At 38.3% G+C, this 17,545-nt stretch overlaps 1 protein-coding gene across 5 annotated transcripts in view; it reads left to right on the top strand.

The window, feature by feature from the left end:
- The window catches only part of Prkn (parkin RBR E3 ubiquitin protein ligase), a 1,203,648-nt gene that overhangs the window by 87,957 nt on the left and 1,098,146 nt on the right, over positions 1-17,545 (top strand). The gene's annotated exons all lie outside the window — the stretch shown is intronic.

Raw genomic sequence — 17,545 nt, 5'->3', positions numbered from 1 at the left:
GTTTATTTGGGTTCTAGAGATTTTAAATTTCATATGAATGTATATATGTTACAGATATAACATATCTTAAAAGCTCATTAAATATTCTTTAAGAATTTGAAGTTGCTTTCAAATTAGAAACTGTGACTGATGGGTTTTATCTGAATAAGTAGCATGGTCATTCCATCTTCCTTACCACTGTAGCTCGGGCTTAGGGCCTCTTACAAGGATAGAATTCGTGCATAAACACATCCACAGCAATCCTGGGCAGACAGTTTTCCTGATTTACTCCTCTCATCCCTGCCGTGTGCTTACCACCCTCATTGTCTCCATTCAGATAAAGAGAATTTAAGCAACTGCCCCTCCATGAAGTTGTTTTGCTGTGTATCTGTGTGGATAATCGCCACACAGAATGCAGATAGCATTCTGTTCATCTATGATTAAAATATTACAGGAGACGAGAAATGTCAGAATCTACTGACAAAAGTACAAGCAAATGTTGAAATGTAAAGTACATGTTATGGAATGAAAATCAGAATTTTACATTTTTTTTTATTTATTCTACTAGTTGTGCAGACGTCAAACTGGAATCTTGAGATGTTTATTTCTTCACATTACCTTTTTGCTTCTCAGAGTCTCCCCAGTAGCTACTGTCTGTTCTAGGAACTTGCCTTTTTAGTAGTGGCAGGCTAGATAAAGCAAAAAATATATATACATTATTTGTTTCTCAGATATCAACTATTATTTATACTGTGTTTTGTTTCCATTAACCTGGCATATCTATAAACAAACATACTTGGCCATCTCACCTTATGATCTGCAAGGCATCATGTCAGCGTCCTTGTTCACAAGGACATCCTCTCAGGAAGGCAGGAAGACTGTTATCATGAGCTTATATTTCATTCACTTCTTTCTTAAAGGAGTACTCTGTGTAAATTTAAAACTCAAGAGTTGTCATTGTTGGCAAAGAGACAGAAGCATGTGTTGCAAAATGAGTTCTTAAGGATTAGAATAAACTGCAGCAGTGTTTGACAGTTTGTGAATGCTCACTGCTGCACCAGTGGCCACCTTCCTTCCTCCCCTTCTCCCTTCCCTCCACTCGCCCCCCCCCCTCCTCTCCCCCTATTTCACTGCAGGAACTGACTATATCTGATCAGCATGGTTGACCAAGTTCAGATTTCTTTGCTTTAAAGTCTACCGTCTTTGAACCCCGAGAAAGCTGATTTTTTTCTTCTCACCTTGTTTTAAGTCAGGACTATATGGTAGGTTTCTTAGTGTTCATTTCACCCTTCAGCCTGAGTTTTTCACCAGTTTACTTCTAGGAGGGTGTGGATTGCTAGGAAGAGATTAGATGTAAAACCTGCAATTTGATGGTGGGTAGCATAAAAACATGTAAGCTACGAGGCACTCCCTGTTGCCAGGAGCAGGTCTAACATACCTGGTGGAAGATCCTTGTTCCACACCTGCCCTCAAAGGAGCTTATTAGTCTGCACTGCTCAGAGCAGGCTTGGGGAGCCTGCACTTTATTTCTGGGACCTCACCATCGTGGAAGGACTTACACTGCTGACCTATGCTTCCATCTAAGGGTTAGTTATAGGCACTGTTGCCTAGATGCTGCCTGGGCACACACTTTTGCCTCTGGGGTTCCCTGCCCCTTTCCCACCTCAACTCTCTGAAAACCCTCATTTGTGGCTTAATTCTTTCTAGGATGAGGAATCTAGACAGTCTGTCTGAAAAGGGTCTTGTAAATGAGTTGAAATTGGTCTTTCTAGTCCTTCCATTGTGATGGCCCTTGTGTTCTGGTGGGAAAACTCCGTAATTTTCATCCTTTCTCAATATACCATTCTTCAGTTATTTAAAGATTTTATTTTACAGCTTTGTCATACCAGAGGATACTTTTTTTGTGCATTTCAATACATTAATCTACTCATTTATACTACAAACATTTATTCTGCACTGTGTGTGGGGGCTCAATATTGGCCATAGAAATAAGATACGGTCGATCTCTGACCTTGGTGAACTTTGCTTCAAGCAGAGCCAGCCCTTGCTCCTTGTGAGATGATTAAAAACTGTGTCTTGTGCCTGCAGTTTTATCTGAGTGGCCTTCAAGTCCACATGCTCCTGAAATGCGGTGTCATAGTGTCATGTGGTAGTACAGCAAGCTATCAGCAGCCACTGTACACTTTGGATAGTGTTTACTGTTGGACGATTATACGCTTCTGATTCCTGTGAAAGACAATGCTAGCTCTGTAATTCTCCCACCCACTTGTAAAACTTTTCTTTTTTGGACACTCCTTCTCAGTTATTTCTATAACACTTGAGTTTGATAAGATCACTATATTATCCTGAACCACCTGAATTCTGTGTTCTTATTGTGACATCTCCGCATGTAAAAAGCAAGAGGCTTTTTGCTTTATCTACATCATTGCTGTGCACAGAAAAGAGGACAGACAACCCTGGGACAAGTGTGGAACCCTGCTTAATTTTGCCTTTTTTATGTTTTTGAATTAATTCTGTTTACAGTACTGTCAGTCTTTAAATAATATTTACTTAAGCAGCTTTATAATTCCTTTGCCAACAAATGTAAAAGGATTTACCATATCATTTCTCCAGTGAGGTCTGCTCTTTCAAATAAAGTTTTCTTTATGAAAAAAAAAAAAAACCCTTATCTTAGGGAAATCCAACGAAATACAATTATGGCTGTGCCTTGTTCAAATGCATATGTGCATTGATACATCATAGGAAGGAAGCATATGGTAGTGTTAAAACTTTAAAGTAATTGCATATTGTTGTCCTCTTTGAACCTATGTACAAATCATCATTTATTTAAAATATTATTCAAAATTTGCCAGAAAGTCCTGAATGAATGAAGTATTCCTATTATTATGGAGACAAGAACAGAACACATTTTAATGTAGCCCTTGTTCTAAGATGAATGTTGGCGGTCTGGACCGTGGTGTAATCCATTATGAAAATGTACTCCTGTTTGGCTGCTGCTTGTTTATCTGTCTTATAAACAGTGCCTTCTGTGAGGGCACTGAGCATCTCAGCATATTATTTCCTTTGTAAGTCCATCCTACTTCTTTGCTGAGTTCTGGCCTCGAACTCAGAGATATGTCTGACTCTGCCTCCTGAGTGTTGGGATTAAAGGTATGAGCCACCACCTGGCTCTTGTGGTTATTATACCACGAGAAATGTTTAAATTGTTTTATAGCTTAAAGTTACAATCTGTAAACCTGGCAAGGAATTTTAGCAAGATGTTGTAGTCGAAAGGTTCCTCCAGTCTGCCCAGTCCAGACAAATCTCTCTTACCCACAGTCCTGCAGCTGCTTGGACCCATGTAAACACACAGAGGCTTACATTGTTTACAAACTATATAGTCTATGGAAGGCTTTTTTTTTTTTAGGTAGCTCTTATAACTTAACCCATTTCTATTTATGGGTTATGTTGCTACATGGCCATAGCTTACCAGTACTTTCACATCTTGCTTCTCCTGGTGGTGCTGGCATCTCCCTAGACTCTGCCTTTCTCCTCCCTGTCTCTCTCCTTGGATTTCCTGCCTGCCTCTAAGCTGCCTTGCCATAAGCCAAAGCAGCTTATTTATTAACCAATGGCAACAACATATATTCACAGCGTACAGAAAGATATCCCCCAGTAAGATGCGGTTGATTCCACCCTTGAAATAGTGCTGAGTAAACATCATTGCAGAGCACCCCTTATCAATATAATCTGAGTAAGGTTTGTAGAGGTAGTCTTCACCAAATTCCTCCATAGATGGAAGTCTATGTGCTGGAAATGGGCCATGGAGGGCTTATCTCACCTCTGCCACTGACCAGCTATATGACTTTGGTTTTTACATGACCTTTCCTTGCTTTAGTTTTATCATCACTAACTGGGAACAATGGGGTCCAGTGCCTAGAGTTGTGAGGAATGGAATCTCACTTGTATTATACATTCAGAACAGTTCCTGGACAGTAGGTGTTGTGTGTGAGCTCTGTACTTCCTTCCGGAGTTTCCTTTCTTGTTCTGTTTTATCCACCACAGATACTCTTAGGAAATAAGATGGTAAGAATTTGCTAAGTACCATGATGGAAAATGTAATTTCAGTTTCTTGTTTCTAATAATTTCCATTTAAATATCTATAAATAGACCTAATTTTAATTTGGTGTTATGCATTGAAGAATGTTTACCTGTAAAATGTTATAGCTATCAGTATTTTATTCTGTCTTAGGATATACCAAAGTTATTGGTACTAACCTCAGGAAATAGATTATGCAATATGAGATTCTATGAATGTCAAGTCATTGTATTGCATCAGTTTCATTTAATTAATGCATTTGTATATATATATATATATATATATATATATATATATATATATGTTATTTTTGGGAAAGGATCTAGACCAGAGTGGCTTTAAACTCAGTGCAAGCTTTTTCCCTTGGCTTTCTGAGTGTATTTGTATATGTGTTAAATATGAGTCAGTATTTCAAGGTAATTGTTTTAGGAAAATTATTCTAAAGTTCACATTGAGATTAAGATAAGATACTGATTTGTTCCTACAGGGGTGGTAGATGAGGAACAGAAAAGCAAATTGATGCCTAAAAGTTGCTGGTTTGGCATTAGTGTCTGTGGTTTTGTCTTTTAGGACAGTGCAGTCCTAGTTGTGGAAGTAAATTTATTGCCACAGGTGAAATCACCTGCTCACTTTTAAATGCCACAAACTCCTTTCCTTCTAAGTATAACATAGACATCTGGTATTAAAGGAGTTCACTTCTGTTTAATTTTTGGTTTATAATGCTATTCTTAGTTAAATATCCCATTTAATTTTCCCCTTATTGAGCTCTTCAGGGCCTCAGCAATGCTGTCTCAGTGGGGAGTCCCTGTAGGCAGTAGTCTCAGGAAGGCATGGCCGTGGTGAAGCTTTGGTCCATTGTTTTTAGCTAAAGGTCAACTGTTTGACATCCTTAGTTGGACTAGCCGAAGGCCTTGCCATTCCCGTAAGTCTGAGGGAGTGGTGTCCCTGACATGCTGTACTGATGTCATGGATGTTCATTTATACAGTGGTGCACTTGCTCCTGACACACCACCTTCAAATGGGTGCTTGACATTGCTTCTCTAGTTCTTGCTAGACTTGTGATCAGTTTTTTCTCTCTTGTAAGGTTATCAGTGCTGTTTTAGCATCATGCAGTGTCAGCCTCTCCTTAGACTCTCCTACTTTCCTATCTTCTCTGCAGATCTATGTGGTCTGCCTTGGCATGCCATCCATGCCCACAGTGTCAGTGATTAGCAAAGAACTTGCAAACTAACCTTTACTCTGGACCCAGATGCCAATTTACTCTAGTGATCTCCCCATACACAGTTTCTCAAAGGTGACAAATCCTATATCTGTGAACCTAAATTCAGGATTTTCTCTCCTACCCACTCACTTCTAAGTGTTTCTATTATAATCAACAACTGTCCTGCCCAACTGATTCTCTCTTCTGTACCTCAACATCAAAGCCACTATCAAGTTTCACCACTCTTCCTTCCCATCTCTGTGAGACTTTGTCCTACCCATTATCACTTCTAGTCCATCCAGCCACCTTTTCTTGATTGAATTACTTCAGTGAAGTAATGGTTAATATGCCAACTGGTTGATCCAATTCTGTTCTGAATTGTTTTTCCAAGTAGTCTGTTCATCATATATGAGTTCATTTTTCAAAATAAGTATGATCTTAGGTAAGAGGCTTTGCAGGATCATCTTGGTGTCTATTGAAGTAGTACTTTTTAACACAGTATTATTAAGGTTTTATAACCTTTTTGTTATTACATTTTATGGTGAAACATTAATTTTAATAATTGGCATAAATATGAATGTTTAAAATACAAACCATTGGCAAGTTTTGATCTCCCTTCATTTTTTAGTTAGGAAACTTAAGGTGTCTATATTAGGCTTTGCAGAATGTTTGTGTGAGAATCCATAATCTGTATATGTCATTTTGACATTTGTTTTTTCCTAACTGTTAATGTGTTACTTGGGTGTAATAAATCATTGATTTAGTAGTCTGCACATGTGTACAATACATATAAAGACAGATATCTCTTGCCAAAGAACCTATTTGCTCAGTCTTTCTTTAAAGTCACTTCTATTTTTGGTAACTCATGTTTTTTTTTTTTTTTACTGATTTTTGATGAATTATACCAATCTATTATTAATCAGTTATATAGATTATATTGCATTATTGTGAGTTTTTAGAAGGATTTAAAAAATGCTAGTAGGAGAAATTGAGTTTAAAATTTATTAATTTAGACTATACCAAGGAATTTGTATTTTGTGTTTCCAAGGTCTGTAGTGCCTACATAATATTACTGAAATGAACTAATGCTGCAGAACATGAGTAGAATGACACAGAACAGTTGTCAATAATTAGAAGTCAAGTCCTCCTTGAGTTTTGGAATAAGAGTTAATGGAAAGAGATAGAGGCCAATGACACCCCAGGGCTGTGGGGTTATTCCTGGTGGAATTTGCCATTGAGCTTGGGTTTTAGCTTTGCTTTTCAGAGCTAGAAAACCTAACTCCAAAAGCGATGTGTTCCAGTCTGTTATACATATACTAAGCTTAACGTGGAGATTATATGTCATGTATGAAGAGGTATCAAACGGTAAATTTTGATAAGTGTCGTGCACTTTATGAATAGAAATAATTGGAGTATAAGTCCTGATGTTTAGTATATTATCAGGAAAATAAAATTGTCATGGCAAGTAACTTAGAGTTGAATGAAAAGCCCAGTTATTGAGTTCATACAGGATAAAGTAAAGCAAACTACAGAAGCGTGAAAAGCCTGGGCGTTACATTCATGCAGAATGAAGAGAAGTGGCGCCAGGTGAATTGAATCACTCAAAGAGAAGACATATTTCCTAACCAGTTGCACTTTGCTGCAGGCTGATAAATAGTAGAGTTTGGAATCAATTTCACCATTGATCTGAAAGATAATCCTTTTTGTGACAATCTTGTCCTGGGGTTTTTACTGTCAGAGGTGAAAATGAATGGCAGAGTCTAAGTGAAAAAGGAGGGGAGAAGGGAATGGGGCCTGGGAGAAAAGGCCATTGTCTGTCAGACATAAGCTGCTGTACTGAAACTTTGTATGTGGAGGCTGAGGCAAGATGCAACAACATAAATCCAAAGAAGGGTACGTTTCATTATTTTCTAGGTCTGTGCCGTAAAATTTACAAAGCAGCTGTGCTCATTCTTATATTCAGGAAAGTAAGAAAATACACAGTGGGCGATGATCTGGAGGCTCACAAAGAGTCTCCAGTGCTTCCAATCAATATTCTGTGCTTCGTGCTAGCTCGGCCCTGAAAGGCGAGCTGAACAGGTGAGGCTGCAAGGGAAGCAAGGTATTTGACTTGGATGATTTTTATTCTGTACGGGTTGAGAAACAAATAAGGATTACCACAAGTGCCTCAGAGAATCCCCAGGGAACCTGTGCTGGGTGCATTTCAAACAGCGCTGAGTGATTCTTTTTGAGGTGGAAATTAAGATAGATTTGCTACTTCCTGGCCTGAGTTATTAAAGCAGGTGGCTGCACTCACCATGTCCATGGACTGGCACAGAAGCTTCATTATGAAAAGAAAACAGGTCGCTTTAGTTAGGCAGGGCTGTCACACCTGACTGGGTGTTCAGTGCACGACTTAAAGGGAGACATGGCTTTGTTAAGTACTCTGATAAAACTATAGGTTAGGAGGCTGTGGAGGTAGCTTGATAAGGTACTTGTGCAGTATGAGGATGTAGGTTTGATTCCCCAGAACCCATGTATAAAAGCAAAGTGCTGTACTCACAGCACTGGAAGGCAGAGACGGGGTGGATCCCTTGTGGCTCACTGGTCAGTCAGCCTAGCACAGTTGGGGACTGGGGACAAACCAGTAAGAGAGATTGCCTCAAAAACCAAGGTAGGTGGCTGTTGAGGAAAGACACCAAAATGTGTACAGAAGTACATGTGTAACCTATATGTTTATAGGTTACTTATAGACTCATACTTGTGCACACACAGAAATTGTATGTTAGCTTATATGATGCCTTTCAGGTCTAATCTTTTAAATGCTTCATGAGAAGCTTCCCTGATATCCCTATCACTTAAATTGGAGTCTGTCAGGGAAAATGGGTGGATTGAATCTCTTAAATGCTTTTCTAACAGGTTAATCAGATTTCTCAGTAGCTCTTTCAGAAATGTGACAGTGCTTCTCATCTGCTGATACCACATGAGGCCAGTTTCCAGTGTGCTCCTGACTTCTGTAAAACTGAGGAGAAGAAAGAAATAAGAAGTAGGTTTGGGGAATTTGTCAACCATTCTTCTTCTTTTGTGATTTCAGCATTTGATTATTCTTCCTTTTTGAACAGGGTTAGTCAATAGGATATTGTAGGGATTGGTGCTGGTTTTCCACAGGCCTGGGGCTGAATGCTGCCTGTGGGGACATACTCTTCTTCTATTCATCTTTGCAGCTTTAGGGACCAATCACACCCATCACATCAGTTTCCTCAGCTGTTGTAACTGAAAGCAGTCATAGACAAGACATAAACAAATGTGTGGGTCTGGGTTCTAGTAAAACAGGTTGTAGGCTGTAGCAGGCCAGCCACTGACTTGGTCTCAAAGCCAAGGCTAAAGGAGTGCATTTCATTGAGGTTCTGCAGTGGTTAAGGCTTAAGGACTATAGTTCCTGTTGGAGTCTCTTCGTCACAAAATGAGCAGACTCCCACAAACCATTTCCCATGTGTTTCTTGCCAGTTTAGCTGTAGCTGTACAATTGAGTGTTGGCAGTTGTGAAATTTCTTCACTCAACAGTTACATAGAGAATCACCCTGAGTTGTCCACGATTCATTTAGGAAAAGCTCCTCCCTGTCCAAAGGATTGAATTCTTCGTTATGTGTGAGAACTGGAAATTGGCAGAACAGCAGTGCACACTCAGGCTTCACCGAGCTCTCACTTGTCAGTCTGTGGAGGGCCACACTAGCGCTAGGGAGCCTGCGCATACCTCTGCCCTCCCCATGCTGGGAGGGGTCAGCTGTGTGTGCAGGTGGGGAGGATGCAGTCTCCAGATTCAGTTCCCATGCTCAGACACCGAGGCCTGAGCCTGTCTGCCTGTACTTTGTTTTCCATTTATCTCTGTAGGCGCCCTCTTAAGTTTTATGGCTCATTTGTGCTTCTATCTGAACTTTGAGAACTTTCAAATTGCCTGATTTGCTTATGATTAAATATATTTGAGCTTACATTTCTTCTCATGTGTTGTGTGACCGAAGAGAAGGGAAAGTTTAGCTCACTTTTACGACTGTGGTAGTAGACTGACTTCCCTAACTTTTACAGCCACCCTAGGTTCCCAGTGTTTTTGTTCTGTTTTGATTTTTGTCCCACTGCTATGAGAGCAGTGCATGTCACATGTTTGGGCCTGTCCCACCTGCTTCAGTTCTTGTTCAGTGCCGTTTCAGAGCCTTCACAGTCAACTTCCCATTTTCCATGATTCAAGACACCGGAGGTGCTGGTCTCTTCAGTCCTCAGGCCTCAACTCATTGCCCCACTTGAACTACTGCTCTCCCGTCGCACCCAGATCCATTGTTCTCTAGCCTCTTGTGTCCTCTAGCTCTCCTCTCTTCCTGTTTCCTTATCCTTCATGGTCCAGGATGCACCCAGAAGTCTGCTAAGGGTCTCCAGGACTGGGCTGACTTGCTCTCTTCTAGAATGGGTTCCATTTTATTTGGCATTTTTGCTTGTTCTAGCATCTAGCATACAGTCGCTTCTCTTATCTGTCTCGTTCATGACTCCCATCATGAATGTATATGTTGTTTCACTGGGGCCTTTCACTCAAGATAGATGTTCAGTACTTATTTAATTAGTTAGTCTTCAGGTGAAAATATTTGTGATAGATTGAAATATTGATTAATTGAACTTAATGGACTTTGCAGTGTATTAAGGATTAATAAATTTATAAAATAGATTAGCAGATCATAATTCATCCCCGAGAATCTGAAGCTCTAGAAATGTGTAGAACCTAAACTAAGAGTCCTTGTCAAGCTTTCCTGAACTTCTGTTCTTTAACTGTGCTCCTGGAACACCTTGGAACTACTTGTATCAGCTTATGAGCTTTTTCTCAGGTTGGGTCTTCATATTTTCTGTCATTATGGAATAAGTTATTAGTGTGTATTTGCTTATACATTATCATCATCATCCCCTGCCAATCCCTCTGTGCTGGACAAGCCACAAAGAGCTCTTAATCCATAGCACAGACCTGCTGGCCAGAAAACCCCAGATTCACAGAAAAATGAATGAATAAAAATATAGAAATCTGAGATTTGTGCTTTCAGTAGATTAAGAAATAAAAGATAACACAGTAACATTTTCTCCATATGTTCATTATTTTAAAATAGTTTCTATGATAAAATAAAACCACAGCATAACAAATTGTGACAAAGTTGAAATAAGTAAATTACTAGTGTATAATTATTCATTACAAATGGCTGTTGTTTGTTTATATACCTCTATGGAAAAACATGTTTTTGCCACGTGCCTTGTGATTGTCTACAGCTTGAGCTCATGAGAACTTTCTGCATGCGATTTCCCTTAACCTTCAGAGTGTAGTTGGCTATTGCGTGAGACTTTAGTCAACTTCATTTATTGGCTCCATTCTCCCAGGTCCCACCACCTCTTGAGTGGTGACAAGTTGTCTCATGATATGATTATAATTATGAGTAGATTCTTCCCAGTTTCTATCAAAAGGACATTTTAAGCAGCTTCTTTTCTATACTCAAATATATGATATGACCATTAATAATAATTTAAATCATATAGATTCTTTTATGATAGAAAATTTATAATGCATCACTATTAACATCAATCGTATGATTCCAGTTTTTTTCCCCTATGGAGAAAAGATGCCTGATTGCTCTACTTCAGTGTCTCAAGAAGTTATTGCTTTTACTGCCCTTGAGCGTTTATGCTACATACTTCACAGAAATATTTAAAATACTATATTGCTCTACTTTTTACTGAATTATGATAAAAGGGACTATGTTTGCAACTTTAATAATCTACTTTAAAATTTTAAGATTAAAAAAATTCACTCATTGTATTTAATTTTAATGATTTGCATAGTTACTTTTCATTCTAAACACATGGCTACTGAGAATATAATAACTAAATATTTATATATACAGCATGCCTTTGAAATATTGAGCATAATTATAAAAAGATATAAAAGTCTGAATTGTTTGTGGAAAATATAATCAAGGAAAAGAAAACAATATAATAGTGTTATCTGTGATAGCTTTGACAGTTTGTGGTGAAGGGCATAGATGAATATTTGTTATAAGTAGAATACTCAGATTTATATACACTCTTTAAAAAGCCTCCCAGATGTTGCCATGTTCCATCCTTTATAATACCTGTTGTTTTGACTTCTTGACCTCTTGAGTAGTCACATTATCCTAGCCAATGCTTGCTAACTAAATTGGTACCCCCACAAAGATGTATCTTAGTTTCAACAACAAATTATGAATCCATTTAGTTTAAGTTAAAAGTCATAGATTAGAGGAATTGATTATAATATTATTAGATAAATGTTACTGGATGAGATTGTTTCTTTTCTATGAAATACACGTTTACATTTTTTATTTATTCACTAATATCTTTCACTCAAATAAAACAGTTCTTAAAAGTGAAAATTCCTGCTAGAGATATTATTAGGATTCTGCTGTGGATGTGTAGAAGTCTGTCCTTAACTATTTCCCTTTCGATCTTTTTAAAATTAGTTTTATTTACTATTTAAACATACTAACTTAAGTCTCTGGGTCATCCAGCCTGGTGCTCCAGGTAGTGACATTCTTATTTAAACCACCACAGTGGCCTAGTTAGTGGAGGGATGACCAATGTAACCTGGTTACTGTGAGGATTATCTATATGTTTTGTTCCAAAGACACAGTGGTCACTAAAAGATCCTGCAGCATAATAACGTATTAATTAGAATGGAATACAGTGGAAATAGACTTGAAAGTCAAAGAGAGGGCTATAAAATTTCTGAGTGTGAAAAAGGACTTTGTTCATGTATTATTTTGTGTGAATAGTGAATATCTTATCACTATGGTAATAGACACCCACTGGATGACTTTACAAGTTCTAACAAATTTATTTACATTTTTCAGTATTTATAGTGCCTTAAAATTACATTTTTGTAAATATTTACAGTCAGGATAGAGACTTGGCATATCTACTTCTAGAATGTAGAAGCCTGCAGTTTTCTTATAATTCTTGTACTACAAATTGGGGAAGAAAAGGTTAAAGACTACTATTCCAAAGCAGAGTTTTAGTGATTTAAGTTGTCCTATTCCAGGGTGACAGTTAGATATATAGCAAAAAATTAGTGAACTCAACATCAGATATTTAAGGTACCTACCAAAATTCCCCTTTCTTTACTAGAAATTGTGCTTGTTCTATTGCCCAGAGGTGTCTCTCCCCTGCGTTCTCATTGGGGTGTGAATGTCTTTGGGGTTGGGCTATCAAGAACTCCAGGGTGCACACCAGGTTAGATTACTCATGTAGTCCAGTGGTTCTCAACCTTCCTAATGCTGCAACCCTTTAATACATTTCCTCATGCTGTGGTGACCCCCAGCCACGTTGCTACTTCATAACTGTAATTTTGCTACTGTTACAAACCATAGTGTAAATACCTGATATATGACCCCCAAAGGGTTTAGACCCACAGGTTGTGAATTGCTGATGTAGTCATATGTCTGCCCTCAGAGAGTCACTGAAAAGCAAAAACGTTGTCCCTACACAGACTACATTCCTTTTATTTTACAAATCCAGTAGAACTGGATTGTGAGATGTCATTGATAAATACTGTCCACACGAAGAACCAACAGTTGAAACTTCTCTCCCATTTTGAAGGGACAGTTTTCATTATTGCTAGATTGCTTCTAAGATATGTGACATCTCAGGAAGAGAAGTATACTTAGCCTGTATGAGAAAGTGACTGTGTGATCTCTTTTTGTTATTGGACCTATCCTTGCTGAGAGCTTGCCACTTTCTTTCTTGTGCTGCGGTGCTAGTGGTGCACACTTGTCCTTGGCAACTCTGTGTCTTGTACTTGGCAGCAGGCCCTTCTGACGCTACCTCTGAATTCTTGCTCTGTCCTCCTCTTCTTTACAACTGATTGTTATTTCTCTCTTGCTTTTCATACACTTGAATCCAGGTGCTCTTACCCTGCCTTCCATAGTCCAGTCTTCATGGTTCCGTTTAATGTCCTCTAAGTGACCCTGCCTTGAACTCTGAATGTTCATGTTTCAGTGGTGATGTCCTGTGGGTTTCATAATCCTGATGTATCTTAGTTAAAGTACCTTTGATGTATATTTATGGATCACAACACATTTTAGACTCTTAGAGCTCCTATACCCCATCCTTTAGTTTTGTTTTAGTGTCCAAGTTTTTTCTGTTCATGGATCTTTCTCCCTCTTTCTCTTTTAATTCTGAACCTTTTAAAACTTTTTATTCAATTTCACATAAAGTTGTGCATGATAATGGAAAAGAATTAAGACACTTGCTTGATTTTATGGTCCCATCAAATAACCATATATATAGTTTGTGGTTATAGGATCTTCAGGGAAGAAAGTAAATCTCATCTCTTTTGATTGTGTGTCCTTTATTCTTCGTTGATCTTGAAGCTTTGCTACTTGGACATATTTAGATGGAGAATAAACACATAGGGGATAAACAGTTTTTTAAACTTCAAATAATACCCCAGACATGCCAACTTATAAATCCCCAGAGGAATGGATGGTTCCCCTAATATTCATTATGTGATAGACTCTGAAGTAGTTACTAGAAGATGTCTTTCTGAAACAACTCTTTACAAGATGTTTTTAAATGAATGATGAATAAATATATGCAATGAGAATAGTAATAGCCTGCCTATTGCACATGGCAGTGTTGAAATCCAGATGAGATTCTATTTGTGAAAACGTCTTGTAAACTGTGAAACTGTAGACAAATATTTGCAATTATTGGACTTGCATCTTTCTATTCTCATGATTTTTTTTTAAAAAATCACTACAACCATTTTTTCTATTTACTCTGTAGGCCTGAATTATAATGTGAGTCAAAAAAAATCTCTAATTTTTATACTTTACAAGGGAAATTAAATATGTATTGATTTCATGTGCATTATGTAGATATTAAAACTGTCTACTGCAGACATACTTTAAGTGGCTGATAAAGTAGCTAAATTTACCTTTGCCTAGCTCAATGTGATAAAGAGCTTTTATCTCAGGTCACACGTGGGTATTAAGCCTTTCAGGTACATAGAAGAGATCAACATGAATCCAGTTAAATGAACCTTTTAGTCATTTTTGTTTTCACAATAGTATATTATGTATCTTCCATGTATATTCTTACTCCTGTTTACCAGTCTATATCCCTTGCCTCTGTCTTTGAAGCTTAGAGGCTTCTGTTATGGTTTCCAAACATTCATTTGCAGGTTGTATTCTAATCTCATCAGGAGAGAATCTTCAGCATAGCTTGATCTCAGAGCCTGTATCACCTAAGAACCTGGCGTATATTCTCTCCAGAGACGACTATTCCAAAGTACTTCACTCACCCATGTTCAAGTCTTTGCCAAACTGAGTACTTTGGGTCTAGGGTAGCTCCTCCACTGAGAGGCTTAGTTTATGTGAGACGAGAAGTGGGTCATCCAGGGACCCAGCCTTCTTACATCACCATCAGGTTTTGTGTAGCTCCAAGACCTACTTCCAACTGACATCTGGCATCTGTACTGTGTAGGGAGTGTCACTGTGCTATTTTTCTCACTAATTAATCATAACCAAGCATGCTCTCCAGAGCATTAACACTTCATCAGCCCTTGGATTAGAATCAACTTTTCTCATGTGTTTCACTGTGGCATTTATTGTTTACATCATACTTTGTTCAGACTCGAGCAGGCACCTGACTGTGACATGCACTTCAGTGACACTGATTTAGGTTGTAGTTCCACTGAAGTCAGTGGATGGAAGATTAGGATGAGAAGTGGCAGGACAGTCAGAAGATCAATGGATGCTCCACACTAGGTTGCACTAACAGCTCGTTTCTACTCTGCTGGCTCACTTTCGTAATGGGAAAAGCAAGCTACATAACTTCACACACAGACTAAGGTTGACTTGAAGTGGAATTAAGATCATTACTTTAGATTTTCATTTACTGGTTGATCAGATATTTTGAATCTCTTGGAAAAGAAATCTCTTCATATTAAATATTAGAATAACTATTAGATAATTCTAAATTGGATAACTCTAAAGTAGATTAACAATTAGACATGAACACTGAAGAGGCCATTTTGCCTTTATGTAAGAATAAAGTCCATAATGAATTTTTATTACATTGCTAGTATAGAATACACAGTTTATTTAAAAAAAAGATAAGAAAGATAAGTACTTGAGAATAAAGTTTGAGAGTTTTGCAGTTAGGTCATGCATACACGTAATACACACACACAGAGACACACACAGACACACACAGACACACACACACACATACATCCTATGTGTGCAGACTGTCAAAGCAGAAAGTAAGTGATGTATTTATTTCGTATTTCCTTCACAAATCTTTTAATCGACAGTAGGCTGTTATCCTTTGAAACTGTAATGTTCCTCGTAGGGTCCATTTTGATGCCCACTATGCACAGAATAGTGTGCTAGATGCCATTAGATATGTGAGTGCTACTGTGACAGAAACAAAATCATAAGGCGATAAAATAAAAATGTATAAAAATGTGTGCATAACAGCCAGGCAGGTTTTAATGTAAGAAAACAAAAAGAGGATGGGGACCAGATTTCTAGTGCTGATTGAAAGTATTAAATACAAATGCAAATATCAACAATAAACCCAAGTTGGCTTTCACTTTTAATGTACATCACTGCTGTTCTAGAGATCTGGGGAGCCCAGAGCTGCATTCATTGTTATTCAGCTACAACACAAAATAGCTGCTCTGAAGCATGGAGAAAATGCTCATAAGTATCAAATTTAAAGATAAATTTTAAAAGGCAATATGATAAAACACACTTACTATATGAGCTGTTTAAAACATATTCCGTGTGCTTCCTCTTCCCTGAAGCACAAGTACAGAAGAAACAGACCAGAAAGAAAGATTGCAAAGTGCTGGCATGTCTCTGTTTATGGGTAGGATGAGCTACTGATTCCTTTCTAGAAGGAGTTTCTCTTTTTAATTTTCAAAGTATTCTTTAATGGGCATTTATCACTTCAGTACACAGGAAGATGTGTGTGTGTGTGTGTGTGTGTGTGTGTGTGTGTGTGTGTGTGTGTGTGTGTATGTGTGTGTGTGTGAGATTTATTTACTTATTTATTTATACATAAGCCTGAAAAGACGAGCTGGGATGAGGAGGAAGGGCCTAAAGGAGTCAGTGGGTCCATTTCCATGGAGTGTTCTGAGAAAAGGCAGAAGAAATGGAGGATGTAAGGCCTCTGAACAGTTTATAGAGTGGTCTTAAGATAGTAGACAAGACATGTGCACACACATACCATTTATAATAAAGACTGGAGAAGCAGGCATAAAACAGTAAAGGTACTTAATAGTATGCCTGTGTTGTAAGAGTTGTCCTGTGTTTTAAGGCACCATAGAACAATCATTTGTGTAATAAACAAAAATTTCCAGTCCTATATTTTGACAAAACCACAGATTTCAGTGGGTACAGAAACAGTAAAGTAATGATTCAGGTTGACAAAAGGTGTTCCGTTTTCTGGGGAGAGGAGGGCTGGTGCCAAAGAGGCTATTCCATATTTCTAGGGTAAGCAAGAAGGCCCAGAGTAGAAGACAGTCAGTGTCTGTGAGAACAGTAGTACTGGTGGCAGTGGAGGATACTTTGTGAGAAGGCGCAGGCTGTAGACTCCTGTCCATGCTGAGTGAAAATAATGAGAACGACAGCTTCCTAAATGCCTGGAGTGTGGTACACACCTCCCCAGGAGCTTTCCTGATGTCCTCCAGTGTCAGTGCTGAGGAAACTGAGCTCTGCACAACGGAGCCTAGGGCCTACCTGCCAGGGGAATTCCATTTTCCTGCGAAGCTGTGTAGGAAACATGCAAGTGGACCTGCCCATTATGTCTTTGTTGTTGTTAATTTTGTGTGTGTGTGTGTGTGTGTGTGTGTGTGTGTGTGTGTGTGTGTGTGTGTGTGTTATTACCTTCCAATCATCCTACTCAGAACCAAGGACTCTTCTTGGCTTGACCTTCAGTTACTACTGTCTTACTTGTTTTCCAAGCCAAGGATATCTCTTGGTCTTTCTCTCAACAAAACTCATTTAGTTCAAATAAATTCATGTTATAATTTGTTTCCAGAGAAAATATGACAAGTTCCTCTTTGTGATATTGAGAACCCAGATTATGATAAAGTTCTTTAATCTTGTGACATAGATCTTTGCAAGTCTCTACTCTTTTCTTTTGTATGACAATTCCAGTGAACACAGCTTTCATTCTGCACTTCTCCAGGAAGCAAGGCTTTTTGTAATTGTCAAGAGTAGTGTTTGTGAATCCTTAAA

This window comes from Peromyscus maniculatus, chromosome 16 (assembly GCF_049852395.1).
Source record: "Peromyscus maniculatus bairdii isolate BWxNUB_F1_BW_parent chromosome 16, HU_Pman_BW_mat_3.1, whole genome shotgun sequence".
NCBI classification, from domain to species: Eukaryota; Metazoa; Chordata; class Mammalia; order Rodentia; family Cricetidae; genus Peromyscus; species Peromyscus maniculatus.
This window is presented reverse-complemented; position numbering and strand designations above follow the sequence as displayed.